The 22,365-nt window shown below is 39.0% G+C and overlaps 1 long non-coding RNA gene across 1 annotated transcript; it reads left to right on the plus strand.

The window, feature by feature from the left end:
- The first annotated feature begins 11,063 nt into the window (after positions 1-11,063).
- On the plus strand, positions 11,064-16,047 carry LOC118484738. Its single transcript, XR_004874280.1, has 3 exons — positions 11,064-11,192; positions 12,151-12,235; positions 15,623-16,047. It is a non-coding gene; the product is annotated as an uncharacterized LOC118484738 (long non-coding RNA).
- Positions 16,048-22,365: the final 6,318 nt, after the last annotated feature.

Consider the following 22,365-nt stretch of genomic DNA (forward strand, 5'->3'; position numbering starts at 1 on the left):
ACATATAACATTCAATCGGATCAACCTTATCATCTAATAGCAAATCGTACCAACCGATCAATTAAATTCAAACATCATCATCACGCATGCAAGGCATCACACATCAATTCGGTTTAGATCAATATCACATCTCATCCGATTTCAACAACCCGAATACCCATTCATACGTCAATCAACAGCCGATTTACAAACATTCAATAACTCATAATCAAAGCATCGTTTAGCAAGCACTTAACATCAAACACTAACCGGATTAGCCCTAGTTTATCATCATGCAATTCTAAAACATGTGAAACCACATAACATCAACCAATTAAATAACCAAACACTAACCGAAAGGTGGAGGATGCAAGAACAATTCCAAACTCGTGAGCCTTTGGGTGCCGTCGGCTTCAAGAGGGAAAGGAACGAGAGAGGGAGCTTGTGTTCTTGTGTGTGTTTGTGTTTTGTAACAACAATGAGAATCAAACCCCTACCAAATGGTTTTGTGTTTGCGAGTGGGGAGTGGGCCGAGCCCAACTCGGCTGCCAAATGGTATCCGGTTTCAAGGAGTGGCCCGAACGGGCTTGTGCGACCGGTTGAGCCTTGTGCGATCGGTTACGGTGTGCGGTTTGGGCTCGCGTCACATTCACATAACATACATACACACATAATGCACATAGTAATATAACGTTCATTTAAATCAAAGCTCGTATAATCATAACACGTTCACATACGTTACACAACGATAGGTCTAAAGTTCGAGTTGTCACATTATCCCCAACTAATTGGAAATTTCGTCCCGAAATTTGGTATGCACTCACTGAGGAAGCTAGGTAAACTGTATTGTTCACTGATTTTCTTGGGGTGTCACATCCTCCCCCTGTTGATCTGGAATTTCGTCCCGAAATTCCGAAGTAGTAGCTTCATCCTCAGCAGTGGTTGCATTGGTTTCGAATAACTGGGGGTACTTTTCTGTCATCCTGTCTTCGCGTTCCCAGGTGTACTCTGGGCCACGTTTGGAGTTCCAACGTACTCGAACAAGAGGGATTCTCTTGTGTTTGAGGACCTTCACATCCCGGTCCGTGATTTCTACTGGCTCCTCGACGAACTGCAACCGCTCGTCGATAGTGAGTTCTTTGAAGGGAATGATGAGGTTTTCATCTGATAGGCACTTCTTTAGGTTCGACACATGAAAAACATTGTGAACTGCCCCGAGTTCAGCTGGTAGGTTTAGCTTGTATGCTACTTTGCCAATCTTTTCTATGATTTCGAATGGTCCGACGTATCGCGGATTTAGTTTGCCCCGTTTGCCAAAACGTACCACACCCTTCCAGGGTGAGACTTTCAATAAAACCCGGTCCCCGATCTGAAATTCCAAAGGTTTTCTACGCTTGTCCGCGTAGGCTTTCTGACGGTCGCGTGCTGCCGCCATGCGTTGTCGTATCTGTGCAATCTTTCCTGTGGCGTCCACTACTATCTCTGGACCCGTGATCTGACTATCCCCCACCTCTGCCCAACAGAGAGGTGACCGGCATTTACGCCCGTACAATGCCTCGAATGGAGCGGCTTGGATGCTGGTGTGATAACTGTTATTGTAAGAAAACTCCACCAAAGGGAGATGCTTTTCCCAGCCGTTGCCGAAATCGATAACGCACGCCCGAAGCATGTCTTCAAGAGTTTGGATCGTTCGCTCAGACTGCCCATCCGTCTGAGGGTGATAAGTTGTGCTCATGTCTAACCTTGAGCCGAATGATTTGTGCATCGCTTGCCATAGTTCTGACGTGAATCGTGCATCGCGATCCGAAATGATGGATGTGGGCACCCCGTGCCTCGAAACAACTTCTTTAAGATAGATGTCTGCGAGGGTGGAGAACTTATCCGTTTCCTTTATAGGTAGGAAGTGTGCAGACTTGGTGAGTCGATCCACGATCACCCATATGGTATCATTCCCACGCTGGGATCTAGGTAGGCCTGTAACGAAATCCATGGAAATTTCTTCCCATTTCCATTGAGGTATCTTAGGCTGCTGAAGTAGACCCGCTGGTTTCTGGTATTCAACATTGACTCTCGCATAGGTCAAGCATTTTCCAACGTACGTAGCGATGTGGGCCTTCATGCTAGGCCACCAATAAGTAGTTCTGATGTCGTGGTACATTTTGTCCGACCCTGGATGTACCAAGTAGCGAGACTTGTGTGCTTCGTCCATCACAAGTTCGCGTAGACCACCATAAAGTGGGACCCAAATACGCCCCATTACATAGTAGGCGCCGTCTTCCTTTAGTTCCATTCGTTGTCGTGAGCCGCGTAAGGCTTCACCCTTGACGTTTTCGGGCTTCAGTGCTTCTATCTGAGCAGCTCGTATCTGAGCAGGAAGACTAGACTGAATCGTAAGCTGGAGCGCTCGCACGCGCTTCGGTAGAGTGTCCTTTCGACTAAGGGCGTCGGCCACAACATTGGCTTTGCCCGGATGGTACTTGATAGCGCATTCGTAATCGTTCAGTAACTCGACCCATCGTCGTTGACGCATATTCAAATCCTTCTGCTTAAGAATATGCCCGAGACTCCTGTGATCGGTATAAATCGTGCACCTGGTACCGTACAGGTAGTGTCGCCATATCTTAAGCGCGAAAACAACAGCTCCCAGCTCTAAATCGTGTGTCGTGTAGTTCCGTTCATGAATCTTAAGTTGGCGTGAAGCGTAAGCAATAACCTTGTCGCGCTGCATTAACACACATCCAAGTCCCCGAATGGATGCATCACAATAAACCACGAAGTCATCTGTGCCCTCTGGCAAAGAGAGGATAGGTGCGCTGCAAAGTCTATCCTTTAAGTGCTGAAAAGCAGTCTCCTGGGGCTCTCCCCAGCGTTAGGTAACACCCTTCTGTGTCAGTAACGTAAGCGGCTGCGCAATCTTCGAAAAATCCTTGATAAACCGTCTGTAGTAACCCGCCAAGCCCAAGAATTGGCGTATTTCCGTTGGCGTTCGTGGTGCAGGCCAGTTCCTGATCGAATCTACCTTGGATGGATCGACATGGATCCCATCCTTGTTTACTACGTGGCCTAAGAAATGGACTTCACGAAGCCAGAAGTCGCATTTCGAAAACTTAGCGTATAGCTGTTCCTTCCGAAGGAGTTCCAAAATGAGGCGTAGATGCTGCTCGTGTTCCTCCTGACTCTTGGAGTAGATCAGGATGTCGTCGATGAATACTATGACGAACTTGTCAAGATAGGGTTTGCACACCCTGTTCATAAGGTCCATGAACACAGCAGGCGCGTTCGTTAACCCAAATGGCATGACGAGAAACTCGTAGTGACCGTAACGAGTTCTGAACGCTGTCTTGGAGACGTCCTCATCCCGGACTCTCAGCTGATGATACCCTGACCTCAAATATATCTTGGAATAGTAACTCGACCCTTGCAACTAGTCGAATAAGTCGTCGATGCGCGGTAGAGGATAACGGTTCTTCACCGTCACCTTGTTGAGTTCACGGTAGTCGATGCACATTCTTCACCGTCTTTCTTTCTCACGACAAGTACTGGAGCTCCCCAAGGCGAAGAGCTTGGACGTATGAAACCCTTTTCCAAGAGCTCTTGCAGCTGTTTTGACAGTTCTTCCAATTCTGATGGAGCTAAACGATATGGTGCGCGAGCTATGGTTGCTGTCCAGAACTATAGGAATGAGGTCGGTAGGAAACGTCTGACCAGCGAGGATAAGATTACAACCCGGAATTAAGTATAGCTTCTAGACCTTACCATTAACTAATACTACGACACATTGGGTGTTCAAGGGAGTTGGTGTATGTTTTATCATTCGGCTAACTTCAAGGACAAATAATTGGTATTCACACCCGAATCAAACAATATAGTAACATAAGAGTCGACAAGAAGTAACTTACCCATTATTACGTTAAGATCGTCCCTTGCATCACCCTGACCCATCCCAGACACACGGTCGTGGACGTCATTGTGTCCATTGTTTCCCCCGTTGCTAACCCCATTGCCGTTCCTGCTTCCATGGTCGTGGTTCTGGTTCTGGTTCCAGTTCAATCGTGGATAGTGTCTCTCATAGTGATCCTTTGTACTATACTGAAAACATTCTCTGAAACTTTGCTGCTGCCACTGAGCCTGTGGGGCTTGAGGCTGTTGTTCCTGACCTACAGGACGTGAGTTTCGACAATCCTTAGCTTCATGACCAATCTTAAGACATCTCTGACATCGTTCCTTGCGACACCGTCCACTGTGGTGTCTGTTACAATGGTTGCACCATGGGTGAATTCCTCGATATCTTTTCTGCCCATGATTACTAGTAAACTGCTGTCCGGGCCAATGGTAGTCATCTGTCTCTTGCTTCTGCGTCAGAGGCTGGACCAAAATCAATCCCGTGCTCAGGTTTTCATCCCACTTGCGTTTGTTATCTCTAGAAGCACATGCAGTATCAGTCTTAGCACGCTTCGGTAGTTTGTTCTGTTCTACAGCCTGGTCTGTGAGACGATGAGCCAGTCGAGTGACTTGCTGGATAGTGCCAAGGTTAGCTGTGGTCATAAGACTCTGAATTTCGGGCACTAGACCCTTGAGATACAGTTCGATGCGCTTGGTGGGAGAGTCTACCATAGTAGGACAAAATGTGGCTAACTCGTTTGATCTCCTCGTATAAACTTCAATTTCAGACCCCACCATCTGTAGGTTGAGGAACTCTTCCTCTAGTTTGTGGGTGTCTTCTCGACTACAAAACTCTTCCTTAATTAAATCCTTAAACTCGTTCCAGGGAGTGGCGTTAGCAGCTGCCAGCCCTAACATCTGAACCTGTGCTTCCCACCAGGTTAATGCAGCACCTTCGAGTGTCCTAGTAGCAAACTTTACTCTACGAGACTCAGGGCAATCATGCACCTCGAAGTCAGTTTCGAGCCTTACGAACCAATGGAGGAGTCCAACCGCTCCCTCCGTGCCGCTGAAAGTACCTGGACGACAGTCCATAAAATTCTTGAAAGTGCAGACTGGTTGCTGTGTTGGTTGACCTCCTGCTTGTGCGGCTGCAAGTGCCGCAGCAACTTGAGCTTGAACGAGAGCCTCTAGCTGGGCTTGAGTCATGCTAATTTGTCCAGACATGATCTTCATAGTAAAAGTAACGTAAGTGAAAGTGGTTCGCGAGTAGGGCGATGACAGAAAAGAGTAAGCACGTAGGGATTCTCATGCTATAGTATCATGTGTATCTAAACGTAATGCGAGCAAAGTTCTAAGCAGTTCTAGCAAACAGGCAATAAACATAAACCTTATTACCTAGGATGTCGAGTCTTGCACGTGGAGCGAAGCGTCGTTGTGGATCGTTGAGAGCACTGTTCTGGTTATAGTCTGGTTTTAATAAAAACGTTTTCCCATATTAAAACCAAGTTCTCTATAACCAATGGCTCTGATACCAATCTGTCAGACCCTCAAAATCCACCCGCGGAGTACCACCGCTTGGAGGCGTGACATGACCAGGATCAAGCCATCAATCATATCAAACATAGCGTTTAATAATAATAAAAGTAGTTAAGGTAGTTCATCATGACATGATTGATGTTTCAAAACCAAACATTGTTTAAGTAGCGGAAGCATAGTAATGTAACTCAAAATAGTCATAAGTTCAAATATCGTTCACGATCCATATCCCACAACGACCTGCTCCTCCCTGTGCAAGCTCCATAATGTACCTAAGGTCCTGCAAGGCATGCAGCAAATAGTCAACAACTAGTTGAGCGAGTTCACAGAAAGTAAGTTCGTAATAATCATGCGTAAGTTCATCTAATAAGGCTTCCCAAGCAAGAATATTCTATTGGTGAGGGATTCTCACGTTTATCCTTTATAACGGGGTTTCCCATTATGGTACTTACTAGACTATTTCCAACCATGTGTTCTTCTTAAACCGAGAACAGGAATACGTACAGGGTCACGCAGGATTTACGTGACGTGCCCTTCCCCGAGGACAGTGGTACGTGTGGGGGCTGCGCAGGATTTACACAGCGTGTCCTTCCGACCCGGAAGACAGTAGAAGGTATTGGGTTACGCAGGATTTACGTAACGTGTCCTCCCGACCCGGGAGACAATTGGCAATTACTGGGTTACGCAGGATTTACGTAACGTGTCCTGACTATCCTGAGGACGATGGTCTATAGTCTAGTGATTGCGTAAGTACGAGTAATCATTCCATATCAAATCATTCCAACCCAATTCCCACCCGGGAATCCCATGCCTTGGCTGTGTGAACTCACCTTGGATTGCTCGGCAGATACACAAAGGGTACAGGTAAGCTAGTAAATGGTCAACCACGTCCTATCATGGTCATTATACAAGTCAGGTTTTGACTAAGGTAATACACGTATGCATCACATAAATTAACGCATTATCATCACGTATAAATCATGGCAACGTTTGATAGTTAAGCAATACGAGTAACGATCACAACACATTTACTTGTACGATTTGAATAAGCCCAATAATACTCGGCCCAAATAACAAAATAGGATTTATTTGTGCGGCCCGGTAACCTTGTGCGACTGAACTGGATTGTGCGATCAAGTCCAGCCCAATAACTATCCGGCCCAATTAGTAACACATAGCAGTCCAATAACATAACAGTCAACTACATAAGTCCAAATTGTTTGGCCCAATTGATTGGGCTCGTGACAGTGCATGGTCCGATCAGCGTGCATGCATCACTGGTCTCGAGTCGCAACCAGTGATTTCGAGTCGCAACAGTGATCTCGAGTCGCAACAGGAGGTGTCGCAACGCTGTGGTTTCGGCTTGTCATGGTCCGGTTACGAGTCGCAACAGGACTCGCAACCTCGGTTGCGACTTGTGCTGCTTGTGCCAGTGTTGTGGTTTCGAGTCGCAACTGGAGGTATCGACTCGCAACCGTGTTGGTCTATCAATTGTAACCATTTTCCTGATTTCATGCAGATCGGTTACAAGCATTTATGCAAATCAATTAACATATTCGGTTTCCATGATTATCAAATCAATTAACAGTTTCCACAAATTAGTTAACCAAAATATCGGTCAACAGGCAGTAACAACATGAATCGTATGAACCCTAATCTAATTAAAAATCAACAAGAATAACATATAACATTCAATCGGATCAACCTTATCATCTAATAGCAAATCGTACCAACCGATCAATTAAATTCAAACATCATCATCACGCATGCAAGGCATCACACATCAATTCGGTTTAGATCAATATCACATCTCATCCGATTTCAACAACCCGAATACCCATTCATACGTCAATCAACAGCCGATTTACAAACATTCAATAACTCATAATCAAAGCATCGTTTAGCAAGCACTTAACATCAAACACTAACCGGATTAGCCCTAGTTTATCATCATGCAATTCTAAAACATGTGAAACCACATAACATCAACCAATTAAATAACCAAACACTAACCGAAAGGTGGAGGATGCAAGAACAATTCCAAACTCGTGAGCCTTTGGGTGCCGTCGGCTTCAAGAGGGAAAGGAACGAGAGAGGGAGCTTGTGTTCTTGTGTGTGTTTGTGTTTTGTAACAACAATGAGAATCAAACCCCTACCAAATGGTTTTGTGTTTGCGAGTGGGGAGTGGGCCGAGCCCAACTCGGCTGCCAAATGGTATCCGGTTTCAAGGAGTGGCCCGAACGGGCTTGTGCGACCGGTTGAGCCTTGTGCGATCGGTTACGGTGTGCGGTTTGGGCTCGCGTCACATTCACATAACATACATACACACATAATGCACATAGTAATATAACGTTCATTTAAATCAAAGCTCGTATAATCATAACACGTTCACATACGTTACACAACGATAGGTCTAAAGTTCGAGTTGTCACACATATAAACATCAAATTAACCCAAACCATGCATAATTCATGTTCCAAATGAGGATTCTAACACATACTCATACTCAATTTCATACAATTTCGAAATTTACAACATAACCCACTTCGGGCATAATCATAAATCTAACATTTAAGACATACCTTGCGATCCCCTTGTGAAGGTGATCAATAATCCGTGCTCGGTTATGAGTTTAAGCTTCATTTAACCCTTCAATTTGATGATTTCTTGATTAGGGTTCTTGAACTCTCATGGAGCTTCCTGGCTCCTTCCAGAACACACGTACGTGTGTGTGTTTGTGTGTATATTTCATATATAACCTCAACTTTCATTTTACCTCACTTTAGCCCCTCATGTTTGATAATTAAACATAATTGGCACCATTTTCATATTTCCTTAGCTTTTTACCTTTCCCTTAACTAGGTTAGTTAGCCTAGTTACTTATTTCATAATATATCCTAATGGAACATACAACAATATAAACATTCGGGTTTTGGGGTGTTACAAGTCTACCCCCCTTAAATGAGGTTTCGTCCCCGAAACCTTTCTCATTTCCATCATACACTTATTATCCTTTCTCCCTGCATCATCAACATGACCACTAGCCCACCTCAGTGACAGTCTTCTATTTTTCAGAACTCGTCCCGGAGTTCTTATTAGTGTTGCTTTCACTAGTAGCGCTAGCTTCTAACGTACTTCTTAGTTAGTGGTTTATTCATCATTCCAATACTCATATATCATGTGCATTATATATCTTTTTGTTCATATCAACAAACCGAATTCCATGAAGCAGAACTGTAAAAAGACATGCATTTTGAAAAGTCAAAGGTTCAGAATGAAATGGTTGAGTTTGATTCCGATAGTCAAAAGGATGAACCAATTATAGAACCTACAACCGATTTTGAAGATGACACGGGACTAGAGTGTGAACACGGTGGAAATAATGAGACAGAAGAGGCTTCTCACAATGGGAGTTTAGAACCTGAAGATGAACAGTCTCCACAATAGCTTGACCAGTCACAGAATTGGGTTAGAAGATCCATCGGAGTCACTAAACAGTTGGACATGTACAATTCTGGACGTCATGTTTCTTTAGTTAGTTATATTCCCGTAAGAGAAAATAGTGAATGAGAAACCTACTCTGAGGCAGTTAGCATGCTATGAAGGATGAAATAATCTCTTTAGATAAAAACAAAACATGGTTTTTAGTCAAGATTCCGCCAAATAAAAGAGCTTTATAGAATAAATGGGTCTTCAGGGTCAAGAAAGAACACGATGGGTCTAAACAGTACAAAGCCCAATTACTAGTGTAACATCTCAAAAACAATTTTGGTAATTAAACCAAACTAGAAATATTACCCGCCGCAATGCGGCGGGTGGCAGTTTATATATATTATACATTGCCGAAGACATATTGTTTTTTTTTTCTACCATCCACATCATGCAACCTACCTAGCTACGTTATACAAAAGTTTCTCCGGTGGGTATGTTGCATAGCTTCTCCCCGTCGAACCGCGACGGTCGCCGCTGCGGAAAACCATCTTCACCGCTCCCTTTGCTTTGTCCCACCGTTGACAAAGTCAAACCTCAAAAACTCTCTCTGCCTGACCGCCACCGAACATAACAAAAGTGCAAGAGAGTGGGAGGAGATGTGGTGCAGAAATAAAGCTTATGCTTTTTGTTTTGAAGAAATAGAAAAGAACATGAGGGTTGAGTATCTTAAATTATTTATTATTTGACTAAGTATATATTTTGACTGTAATTATTGTGGTCTAGAGGTATCCAACAACAAATTAAAACTCTATATACGTAACCACATGATAGATTCAATCGATATACAATTGTTGCTATATAGCTGAAAAAGATCAGGACATATACATCTAAAGGAATACACACATGTATCACCAAACTATAGTACAAAAAATGACTAATAAATTATACGCAAAACATATGAGCTACCACAGATAACGTTAGATATCCCACAGTTAACAATCTTACAATTTGCCAAAAAATGAAAATAACAGAGTTTACTGGTGAAACCAAGCCCTATGTTGAAACAACATTCCAACGTTGCTTCTTTTGTTTTGAACCCAATTGTCCTAGCCCATGTAAATACTGACCAGACCAGACCCGACCCCAAAGTCATAAACAAAACAAAATCAAGCGTAAAAACTCTACAACTCTCGTGTCTCTCTCCCTCAAAACCTTCGCACCGCCTCTTAAAGTCTATGTTATCTCGGCATCACTGCCAGTGACCTTGCCACCACACCCATAACCAACGTTCTGACATTCAGTAGACCGTCTTCTCCGTCGGAGGATATGGAGGTGTTATACCGCCATCACCTGATCTCAACAAATCGTCTTCACGGCAGACGTGCTCGAATCGTCTTTCGTCGCACCAAACCATCACCACAAAACCATCATCACCTTCAATCACAACCTGTCTGAACCAAGTCGCCCCCTTTTCTGAATAAAAAAACGAGTTTTGTCTAATCTATAGTCAGCCACCACTGAGAATTCTCTGGACAGAATTATCTCTCTAAAATACAAGTGTATCGAAGCTTTATGGACCTTTTCTCTGGACACAATTATCTCTCTAAAATACAGGGGGAAGATGAAGAGAATGCTCAGAGAGAGACAGGGGAAATTTTTTGATGAAAGAATGGTTGTATGGTGGGGAAGAAAATTGTAGATGTGTAACACATGTATGAAGGAGAACCATATAGTTCTTTTTTTTGGAAAACACCCAAAGCTAAGGGTACAAGCATCCCAAGCTGAAAGTTGTTGCTAATTTATAGTGTGTAATAACTAGGGATGAGCAGGTTAAAACACAATTTAGTAGTAAAGATCAACCCGATAAGCGTTAGGTTTTAAATAAATAAATCTAATGCTAATTAAGGTAAATAAATGCTTTATAGAAGATAAAGTTATAAAAGGTTTGGGCTATCGGGACTTAAATTAAATCGGGTTGTAACACCCCCCCCCTCAAAAAAAATATTGAATGTCGATTATGACGATATTATGATGTTTATAATAAAGCCTTATAACTAGGGATATTTAATTCAACTAATATAATAGAGATTTACCTCTAAAAATGTGGTTAAGTAAGTTTAAAGCATTTAAAAGTGCATAACAAAAACTAAAGGGGCTGAAACTAAAAACTTTAGAAAGTGTGGTGGATAAAACATAGCACAAATAGAAAACCCATATGTTTGGGTTGAGTGTGTCGATACACACAGGAGATAACGGGGGAAACCTCAACTCATCCAATTTGTCAGAAATTAAAGAAAGATTCAGCCTTAAATTGATGCATGATCTCAAATTTGTGATCATCTAAGCCTACAAATCATAAGGTATGTTATGAAATTTGGTTAAGTGATTTTCTTATGAAGAGGAACTTGAATGTGGTAATCTTGATTTGGATATTGTTGACAGTATGATGAAACTGATGATGTATTTATGTTTATGCTCATCATATTTGCTAGTATAGGTAAAATATTTGAACAATTTAGAGATTTAAGTAAGTGTTCATACATGCTATGAAGTGGGTTTTAACCTAGGTATGAAACCTAAACTCTTGTATAATTTAAAGAGTAAAATGCACGGATAGTCCCTGTGGTTTGGTGAAATTTCACCTTTAGTCCCCAACTTTTCAAAATTACACTCTTAGTCCCTGTGGTTTGACAAGTTGTTACTCGTATAGTCCCTAAAGCGGATGGAGGTTAGTTTTTCTGGTTAAGTGGGTGTGAAATGACAAGGACTATCCGAGTAACAACTTGTCAAACCACAGGGACTATCCGAGTAATAACATGTCAAACCACAGGGACTATCCGAGTAACCTTCATCCGCTTTGGGGACTATCCGAGTAACAACTTGTCAAACCACAGGGACTAAGAGTGTAATTTTGAAAAGTTGGGGACTAAAGGTGAAATTTTACCAAACCACAGGGACTATCCGTGTATTTTACTCTAATTTAAATTGATAAATTGCCTTGATAAATGAAGGATTTAGGTTAGCTAGATGTTGAGAAATGTATGAACTTGTTGAGTTGAAAGATACATGGTGATTTTGGTTGAGAAATTTAGTTAATATGATGGCCTAAACATGATGCCCACTAAGTGTTCAATAAAATGACTAAGTGAGTTTTATCAAATTGTTAATGTATCTATGTATGTCCATAGGCTGTTTGACTTTTAAAATTCAAATTAACCTAAATAAAATGGAAAGATAAATGAGTTATAAAATCCCATAAGTGTGATGGTGATGATATTGGATGACTAATCTAATCATCTTGTGGATATTATGTGATAGTTTGACAATTGACAAGTTAGGTGGGAGCTTGGAAAGGAATGGGTCAAACGGGTTAAAGGCGCGAAGAAGCTTGAACGGACACAAGGTAAGTAAAACTTACACCTCCTAGAACAGAACCACTACTTATGTAATGGGAAGTATTTGGTTAATAACAAGGTTAACAAAGAACCAGATGCGACTAGACAGATGAATTTCTTAAGAGGAGACCCCATGGTGTAAACTATGAAAGGCTCAAAATGGATAAAGTTATGACAAACTACATTTTGGTAATAAACGATAACTCGATAAGATGAGACCCTATGGTATAACCATAACGGGTCAAATGGCCAATAATGGTATTGAATCGCCTTTGTTGGAAACAATAACTTGTTAAAGACAAAATCCCGTGGTGCAAGCCATGAAACGGGTCAAAATGGGTAAAACTATGTTAAATCACATTTTGGTGTAAACCATGACGAGTTAAATGGGTAAAAATTATGTTGAATCACATTTTAGTGATAAACGATAAATGGTTAGTGTCACAACCCCTGACCCTACCCTGGCCGGGAGCCGGAACAGCACAAGTGATACCGGTGTTTATTAAAATTGTCGCAACGGAAGTTTCATCAGGACCGATGTCAGGAAAAATATCAGAGTTTTCGAACATCGTAGTTTTCATTTCAAAAACTATGGGATAAAACTCATATTTACATAAAGGATTTTCACGGGGATAAACCCTTAACTACAAAACACGTTTTATTCAGGTTACATAGCCACTTATTTAACCTTTAGTGCCTCATATCACTTTTTCCTTCTCTTCACAATAAATCACCTGAAACGCGTTTTAAAAACATTTGATCAACAGAAAATACTGGTGAGTTCATTCAATTGTATAAAAAGACACTTTCTTATAATTACAATATTTAGAGTTTTATATTTGTTCATTCAAATGTATTTGCCACTCGGTAGTTCCTGTGACTGTCGTCATATCACTAATGATCATTCTCTCAACTAGTGAAGCTTATCAAGTAGTGTATACAAAACCCCATATACTGACAATAGTTTTCCAATAAGAATACAAAGACTAAATCACTGTAATATAAGTAACAATTCGAAAACATTTAGGGTTTTGGAAGCATTTGTTAAAAGTGAATGACTCACATTGCAGAATTTAGGGTTTTCAAGCCTCCTCGGTTTAAGTCCTGGTTCCTAGATATACACACCATGTAACATGTGTTAGTGTAAGAAACCAAATTAAAGTTCAACGATAATCACGAGACCAAAACCGCAACGTATAAAGTCTCATTTTATTCAGGCAGAACTTCAGCTTTTCGTTGCTAGGGTTTCAGATCAATAAGACAGGGTATCATTTCAGCGATTAGGGTTCCGTACACAGGAATTGAGAATGAGGTTCAGGAACAGAGATTCAAAGGTCAGAGAGATCGATTTTTGACGTCTGTCGAGCGTGGTATAATTTTTAGTATTTTGTAGCACTTTTTACTCGTTTATCAAGCTTTAAATTTATAGAAAACGATACAATACAATCCCTCTCTACAACACGTTAAGGCAAACGCACCCATCGTTGGCGTAGTATAGTGATGGTAAGATACTGAGATCGTACAAGAAAACAAAAGCTTTTAACACCGGAATGTCGTCAACGTCTAATCTAAAAAAGTATAGAAGCCATTTGTGTAATTATCATAAAAAAGTATCGCCTGCTTAAGTTTTACATATCCTTCCAGTTCTTTCTTGAACGACAAGACCTTCATTACTAAAACAAACCACTTGGACCATCATATCTTTATTCATTAATATCTCTTTTTAGAACTTCAATGTCAAAAAGTTATTATATGTCATGTGATTATTAAACTCAACTAGTTTTTAATTTGTTCAATTTGTTTAATAAGCATTTTGATTTGAATAATCATAAACTGGAACACTAGAAGCTCCTTCTCACGTACATGATATATCAACCGCTTCATCGTTTAGGTATATCCTTGAAAGATTCTTTACTTTCATAAAAATTAATTCTTATTTTAATAGAATACTGTAGTAAGAGAATAGATGACGATGTCATCCAGATCTAATTTATTTAATTGTAATGAATTATAAACACTTAAAAGATTTTGCTTAATGGGTTCTAAAATAAACACTAGTATATTTATGAATTAAGTGAACAAATTCTGGTAATTGATTACATTATCAAATCGTAAAATACACTCGTCATCAAATCCTAACTATTGATATACACTTGGGTACTGATTATTAAAAAAGCTAGGATTAGTTCACTAGTCACAAGTAAAGGGGTTCTTCACTAATGAACCTAACCCTTTGCTTAATTAATTGTAAAGCTTAAATTGATTATATAACCATTTATCATGAGCCAAGTGTATTACGCCAGAGAGTGTTCAACTTTTGTGGTAGCCCAATGACCGTCAAGTGGCAGTTAGCGATATGATTTTCCGGGGAACGCTCAAATCAAACTCTGAAGCCAACGTGAGCTCGATTAAGACTACATAATCTGGATAAAGTGGAATAACGGAGATCTCCAATTTAAAGAGTACGATGACCTATCACAAGAAAGTCACCGTTCAAAAAAAAAAAAAATTCAAATTTAATTTAATTTTAAGTAAAGAATCCTAAACATCCATGTTTTACTTGCTTTAACCGTAAATTGTAAAATAAAACTGTAATTTAATTTGCCACGCTCATGGTGATTCCCTCTATATATGCCAATATTATTTAGAAATGACATACGCGATTTTTGAGGTTCTCTAATAAAAAATAATATATCTTCAAGTAATGTTTTAATTTCTTTTCCAAAAGATTTCCTGTCGAGAATTCCAAAAATATTCGAGTCCGAAACATATATTCAATCCAAACCATATTTTCATTCTATTTTTTTTTAAAACAAATATTAAATTTCATTCTAATTAAACAATCATCATCGTGAATCTCATCAATAAAAAAACTAAGGTAGGGTCGGCTTCCCATGAAATGCTTACTTCACAATAATTTTGCATCAATCAACCCTTGAACATAAGACATATAAGTCTGGACAAAAAACCGATTAGTGCATGTACCTTTTTAGATGATAGAAATACATGAAAGTTAACGTTAAGCAGATACTAACATAATATATATACGGATATGGGCAGATCACACTACCCGGTCCATATGTGAATTATGACTGAACATATATATGAAAAAAAACATGTAAAAATTAGTTACCTCACGAATAGCATCTTACGAGATAAGAGGTAATGTATGTACTCATCTCACCCAGTGGAATATAATACGTTCTGTTTAGATGTATCATTCTATAATTAATACTTGAATTCTTCTCAAATAACTTTTGTTAATTAATACATGTACATAATGTTACTAACCCTTCTCAAATAACTTTTGTTAATATATGTACATAATGTTAGTATATATTTACATAATATAAAGTTTATACAACTTTTCAAGAGACGTTCCTAATCTTTAACAGGTGCGAGATGGAAGCACGGCTCATAACCGGCCACCATTGTCAACGAAAAAGAAGACGACGACTTAGGTAAGAGTGTTGTACCTTTAGACGCACACAGCGTGGCACCATAACCATGATCGCAACCATGGTTTGCATGGTTCCACGCTTGTGTCCGCCTAAAAACCATCCTCTTATATAGTCGGTCTATATTTTCATGATGAGTTGAGTGGATGTTTTTCATTTTCAAGCTATGGGAACACTGCATGGATATGTATGTGTATATATACACACATATTCATATATATTGAAAAGTTAATGTTTAAGGGAGTGGAAATGTGAGATATATCATCAAAGGTGGTGTACGTTCTTCAGGATGAAGCTCCTATTGTGTGCATGTGACACAAGGCTATGTATTTGTAATACACGTGTTGCTACGTGACATAAATATGAACACCAACAAATGGAATTTACTAGATTAAACTTTACCCATGTATTTGTAATACACGTGTTGCTACGTGACATACATATATAATATGAAAAACCAAACTTAAAGCAAACAAATGGAAGTTTTACATATTTTCTTTTCTTAAGTTGGCTTATTACATATTTTCTCACAAAAAAAAAAAAATAATTACATATTTCTCCTTCCTAACTCATATATATTACAGTTTTTCATTTTCATAAAAATTATTCTTAAAATAACTATTTTACCCTTAATGAACTATAAATGGATATTTACATATTTTCCTTTCTAATATCATTAATTAATTAAATATTTTCCCAAATCATGTAGTCTCTCTAAAGACCGTGAATATAGGTTTAGCAGTAAAATGCTACTTATACGAGTTTTTATGGGTGTTTCTATGAAAAAACTTGAAGATGCATTGTCATATGTTTTGGCATTGGACTAAAATGTGTTGGTGCATACGTCTGTCGACTTCGTCTTATATTGTTCAGGGCACGGAGTTCAAGAAATCAAGACATGAAGCTAATTCTGCATGAAGCTTCTAATTCCGCTTGAAGATGATCGAGTAATTCCGCACGGAATTAGGTTGTAATTCCGCTTGAGTTTTAATTCCGCATGAACTGTAATATCGTGTGAGTGTGTTTCGTACGGAATTAGTGTGCCTATATATAGATGTAATACCGTGTCAGTTGGTACGAAATTAGCTTGGTGTTTTCCGACGGCGAAGCTCTGTCGAAGTGTCGTCTTGCTGTAAAATTGTTCCAGATCAATATAAACGATAATTAAAGTGAATATCTTGCTGAATTCAACTCATTATGTCTCTGATCGACTCATCTCGGGTCCGACAACGATCCTACATGTGGTATCAGAGCTCAGGAGGAGGAGTTCTGCAGATTTCAGCTTGATTTCATCTCTTTTTCTTACTTCTACACCTTCTTTTATCAATTGAACAAGTTCTAACGGTTAAAATGATCTGAAGTTCACATATCATAATCAAAACAGTGTTTTAACAAAGCCTAGAGAGAATTGAACCTTAATTCAATCTAAATCGGATAAACTTTCTAATTTCGCATGAAAATTTGTTCGAAATGATGACATCAGCATACTAATTCCGCACGAAATTACAGTTCTTGGATTAATTTCGTTTGAAATTGCATTTAATTCCGCACGAGATTCTAATTACGTTTGAGTAATTTCGTGTCAAACCTAATTTCGTGTGAAATTGAGTAATTCCGCACGGAATTACCTGATTTCGTTTGAAGTGTATCTGGTGCAGTTTAATTTCGTTTGAAAGTGTTGATTTTGGAAAAAGTGTTACCGAATCATGGAAGAAGAGTTCTATAACGCGTTTGCTTCATCACCGACTACTCGTCTGCCATTGCTCAAAGCATGAACATGGAAAACGAAACTGGAACTTTGCAAAAGCCCCCGAAGCTTATCGGAATCGAGGAGTATTATGGATGGAAAGATCGATTTGAAAACTAGGTGCAAGCCAATCATTTGAGATCTTGGGAATGTATTGAGAAGAAGTATGTTAGACCACGTACTGAGTTGGGAGTCACAAAAGCAATCTCTGAACTAAATGACAAAGAGAGAGAAATGTATAAAGCAGAAAAGATGATGATCAGTCTGCTACCAACAAGCAATTAAAGAAGACATCTTCATATTGCTTCAACATGACAATACTTCACGATCGATCTGGGATGCGTTGAAGGTTAAATTTGAAGGTAGTGAGAAAATGATTAGAAGCAAGAAAGCATTGCTAAAGAAAGAATTTGATTTGTTTTCAAGCTTGTCAGGAGAATCGTCAAAGAAATTGATTGAAAGATACTGCCACTTAGTTCGATCTATGTCTTTGTTGGGAATAGAGAAAAGTCAAGATGAGTGGGTCGATAAGTTAGCTGATGCATTACCTCAGAAAGAATGGGGTACATTTTTTTATGATTCTAAAGAACACTGGGGAATATGATGGATTGACTATTTCACAGTTCATTGAAAAGATTGAAAGTCAAGATCTTGAACAGCAAAAGATTGCGAGGATGAATAACCCGAGTAATCAACAAGATGTGAAAATGTATTACAAAGGTAGTGTTCAAGAGGTTGAAATGAGTCCAAAAATTCAAACTGCTTTTAATGATGGTAACTCATCTGGAACTGTTGATCAAAGTTCAAACAGTAGCAGTGGAATCTCTTCATATCCAAGTGTGAATCCAAAGAGTTCAACTACAAGTTTTCAGCATCAAAGTTCAAAAACTGGAAATGGTTGTGTGATACAGTGCAACATTGCATTGAATCTCCCGAATGGTCAGAGTATTTCTAAAGAAGTTGCAAAAGATCACATGACATTACTTGCTACAGTTTTGGAGACCTATGAGGGATTGGTCGCTGGAAGGATCGGAAATCCTATGTTGACAAAAGAGGATTACGATCAGATAGATGCAGAAGAAATGGAACTAATGGACATCAAATGGTGCTTGGCTAGTGTCTTGAGGAGAGCAGAAAAGTTTAAAATGATTACAGGAAGAAATGATTTCTTAGATGCACATGTTTCTACTTTGGGTTTTGATAAATCTAAAGTTACGTGTTTTCGTTGCAGGGAGAAAGGTCATTTCAAAAGAGAATGCAAAAATCAAGAAGCTAGTGGAGCAAAGAATCCATTTGGAAAGGATGATTACTATCGGAAAGTCATATATCAACAAGTTGCTCATCAACCACAACAACAACAACAAAAAGAGCCACAAACTGCACATGCTAGAATGATCGAAGATGCAAATAAGAAAGCTTATTATGGTATCATTGATCAAGATGATGAAAAAGTGGCAGAAGGTTTTAGCTGGGACAAATATATTCCACCTGATTTAAAAGTTGTTGCTCTCATTGCATAAGTCATTTAAGAACCTGATTTATTTACAGAATGGATGAAAGTGTTTGCTAGTGATGATAAAAGTCAAGAAGGAGAGTCTGTGTCACACCCCTAATTTCCACGTGTCACCGGTGGGCCCGGTGGGGGTTCCGTGACGTAGTTGATATCGTCATAGTCAAACATACAATAATATAAATGCACAGCGGAAGCAAAGAAAGATTTATTTCAACTTTAATTATTGTAATATTCAAGTATCACAAAATGTCGAAATAGATCCACAGGCAGATTCAAACAAAAAGGAAACTTTATTTCAACAGACTTCATGCATCCTAAGCTTGCGAGACTTCTATGGATGCTTAAGGAGTGACCAGCCTATTATGCGTAGTACCTGCACTTAGCCCTTTTGGAAAATACGTCCGTTTACACTGGTAAATACAATTTAACTGACTCATTTTGAAAATGTTTAAAAATTGATTTAAATGCCCGTGGCATAAAACTTTTTATAACTTGGGATAATTATTTTGCTTAATAATCTTGTAAAAGAATTACATGTTCGTTATGCGTTCAGTGGCCCGGGTCGTGCCGGGTTAAAGTTCAATAGACACACCACTTAATATAATTCCGTCGCAAGACTTCTCTCGGCCGACGTTATACAATAATGAATGCACAACGGGTGTACGCCTACACCCGTGTACTAAGGTCGTGGCCATTCTTTGAATGATGCCAAGGATATCCGGGACATGGTCATTAAACCCCCAAAGGCGTTAAATAAACAAAACAACATTTTTAAACGAGTTAATTTGACAACACTTAGCCATCAACTGGTTAAGGTCAATTCCCCGACCAAGTGGTATTTTATATACCGTACCCCAAGCCCGTATAGGGAAAATAAGTTAAACGTATTTACCTGAGCAAAGTATAAATCAAAAACAGCGAGTGCACGTAGCTTTTACTGGGCTCCTAGATCTGGAAATTAAGGTTTTAATAACCTATTAGAATCCTAACGGGTCTTAAGCTTAGACCGGTTAGTTAAAAAGGAAGATTACGGTTTTAAACGCACCATAAGCCGAAGACCGTTCTAGAATGTGGTTTTGACCCAACAAGCTTGCAGACTTGTTTAATATGGGTAATATAATCACATTCTGGATTTTGAGACCGAAAAGATATGGTTTGACCCGTTTCGGCTAAAATGGCCAAACTAGTCACATAAGCCGATCCGAACGCGTATAATGCGTAACGAGTAACCATAAGAGTCAAATACAAGTTTCTGAAGTCAATATGCTCAAAATATGTTGTGATATCAGAATGATACCTTTCATTATGCCGCAAATGATTTTAAACCAAAACTATGCCTCATAAGGGCGTTTTGGTCATTTTATAAGGTGTAAAAGGGTTAAAATAATAACCTAAGTTACAGGTCTGAATAAATTAGTAAATATACTTAATTTACTAAGTTATAACAGTAGGGTATCAAATTTATGTGAAATTTATTATCTTTAACCTTACTATGCACCGTAGGGGCATTTTGGTAATTTCACATGTGCCTAAAGGTCAATTCTGGAATTCTGAGTTCAAAACATTTGCCTACTGTTTAAAATATAAAGAATTCACTGATTACATCAGTAGGTTCAATCCTTTAAGCTTAATAAGGTTCTAGAGCACACTTATGCGTTAAAAATGCCTAAAAAGGCGATTTGGAGCCATTTCCGGTTTTCTGTAAAAATCTAATATTTTTAATATTCCAAAAGGCTCAAAATAGTTTATTTATCATAACAAATCAGTATAAATTGGTTTGGGGTCAAAAGGATTTGTAAAACTCATTTTATGGCTAAAAAGGGCAAAACCGGCATAAACCGAATTAATCTTAGAACACTAAGTTATGCTCAGCCCTAAAATAAATAAAAATCACCAAAAATCCCAAAATATTATTTTATAACAGTAGGTAAAAAGTTTGGTATAAAAATTTGGGTTTTGATAGGCTATACGTAATTTACGCCATTTAACTAGTAAAGAAGCTCTTAATTACGCTATTGAGCATAACTCTTAATCTAGACCTCAAACTGACTTCAAATTTTGGGTGCAAGTTTATAAATCAGTAGCTAAGGTGCCTACCCTTTTACATTTTCAAAAATCACGTTTTAAGGTCAAATGGGCATAATGGTCAACATATAAGCGATTAACGGAAACATGCATGTGAATAGGATATCTAATGAACCAAGTTGTATAATCTCAGAGAGTTATACTAACATGTAAATAGGTTCAAAAGAAGCTCTAAGGCAATCCTAATCTTGGCTTAAACGGGTCAGAACTGATAGTCAAAGCAATAGTCAAACTTTGCGACTTTCGGTTCCAAACCGAGCCTAAACTGAAAATTGTCGAGTTGAACATGTTGGAACATGTTATTATATTGATTACCAAGTTATTTTAATGATTAAACAGGTTGCATGTATCCTACATTGCTAATTATGTATTAATTCGCAAATAACCTTTCTGTTGACTTTTTATAACAAGCTTTGACTCGACAATTAACATAGTTAGAGTGGGAATCTGGAAATACTCTTTTAAGGGTTTGTTACCCACATAATTACCTACTTAAAGGTACTTTTAATTCGTGATTTGACAGAGCACATTTTAATTAATCACGAAGTCAAACCTTAATTACGACGGTTTGACTTTTAGCTAATTAACTAAGCTAGAACGAATTTGGAAGGGTTAAGGACACTTACAGGAGTCCTAATTAGGATTAGGGATGCTAAGGATGAGTGCTTGCTGTCCAGAGAGCTCCAGGAGTTGAGTTGTGAACACTTTGCAAATGAATGCACAAATGGTTACAACATTAGGCTCCTTATATAACAATTTTGATCTCATAGGATGGTGCCAAACAAGTCTACACATGATACAAGATCATTACAGGTGCCCCCTATGCATGAAATACCATTGGGGCAGCCCCTGGTATGCAAAACAAGCTTTTAAAGTCGGTTAACAGACCTGAAACGGCAGCTGTCCACGAATTCTGATGCTGGCAGTCTGATGCGGCCCGCCTGAGGTTATAGTGGGTTCTAATGCGGGCCGCCTGACCTGCATAACCTGCCAAACAAGTTTCATCTTTTGCACTTTTGGTCCCTGGTCCTTTGTAACGTGGTTTTAAGCTTTGTTTTTGCACTTTTGACCTCTTAACCTTATTTTTAAGGGCCTTGGGACTTTTACTAACTTGGTTAAGTCCTTGACCAACCTTGTAACCACTCATAAGGCCATAGAATTCAATGTTGACGCTTTTAACCCCTCGAACACGAATTTGATCATAACTTTCTCATACGATAACGAAACTTTGTGAAATTTTAACCACATATTCTAGTGAGTATATTTTATCATTACAAAGCTTCGAGTCTGCCAAAAGGTCACTCAGAGGTATACTTTGCACATGTTGACACTTTT

The sequence above is a fragment of the Helianthus annuus genome, chromosome 12, assembly GCF_002127325.2.
Source record: "Helianthus annuus cultivar XRQ/B chromosome 12, HanXRQr2.0-SUNRISE, whole genome shotgun sequence".
NCBI classification, from domain to species: Eukaryota; Viridiplantae; Streptophyta; class Magnoliopsida; order Asterales; family Asteraceae; genus Helianthus; species Helianthus annuus.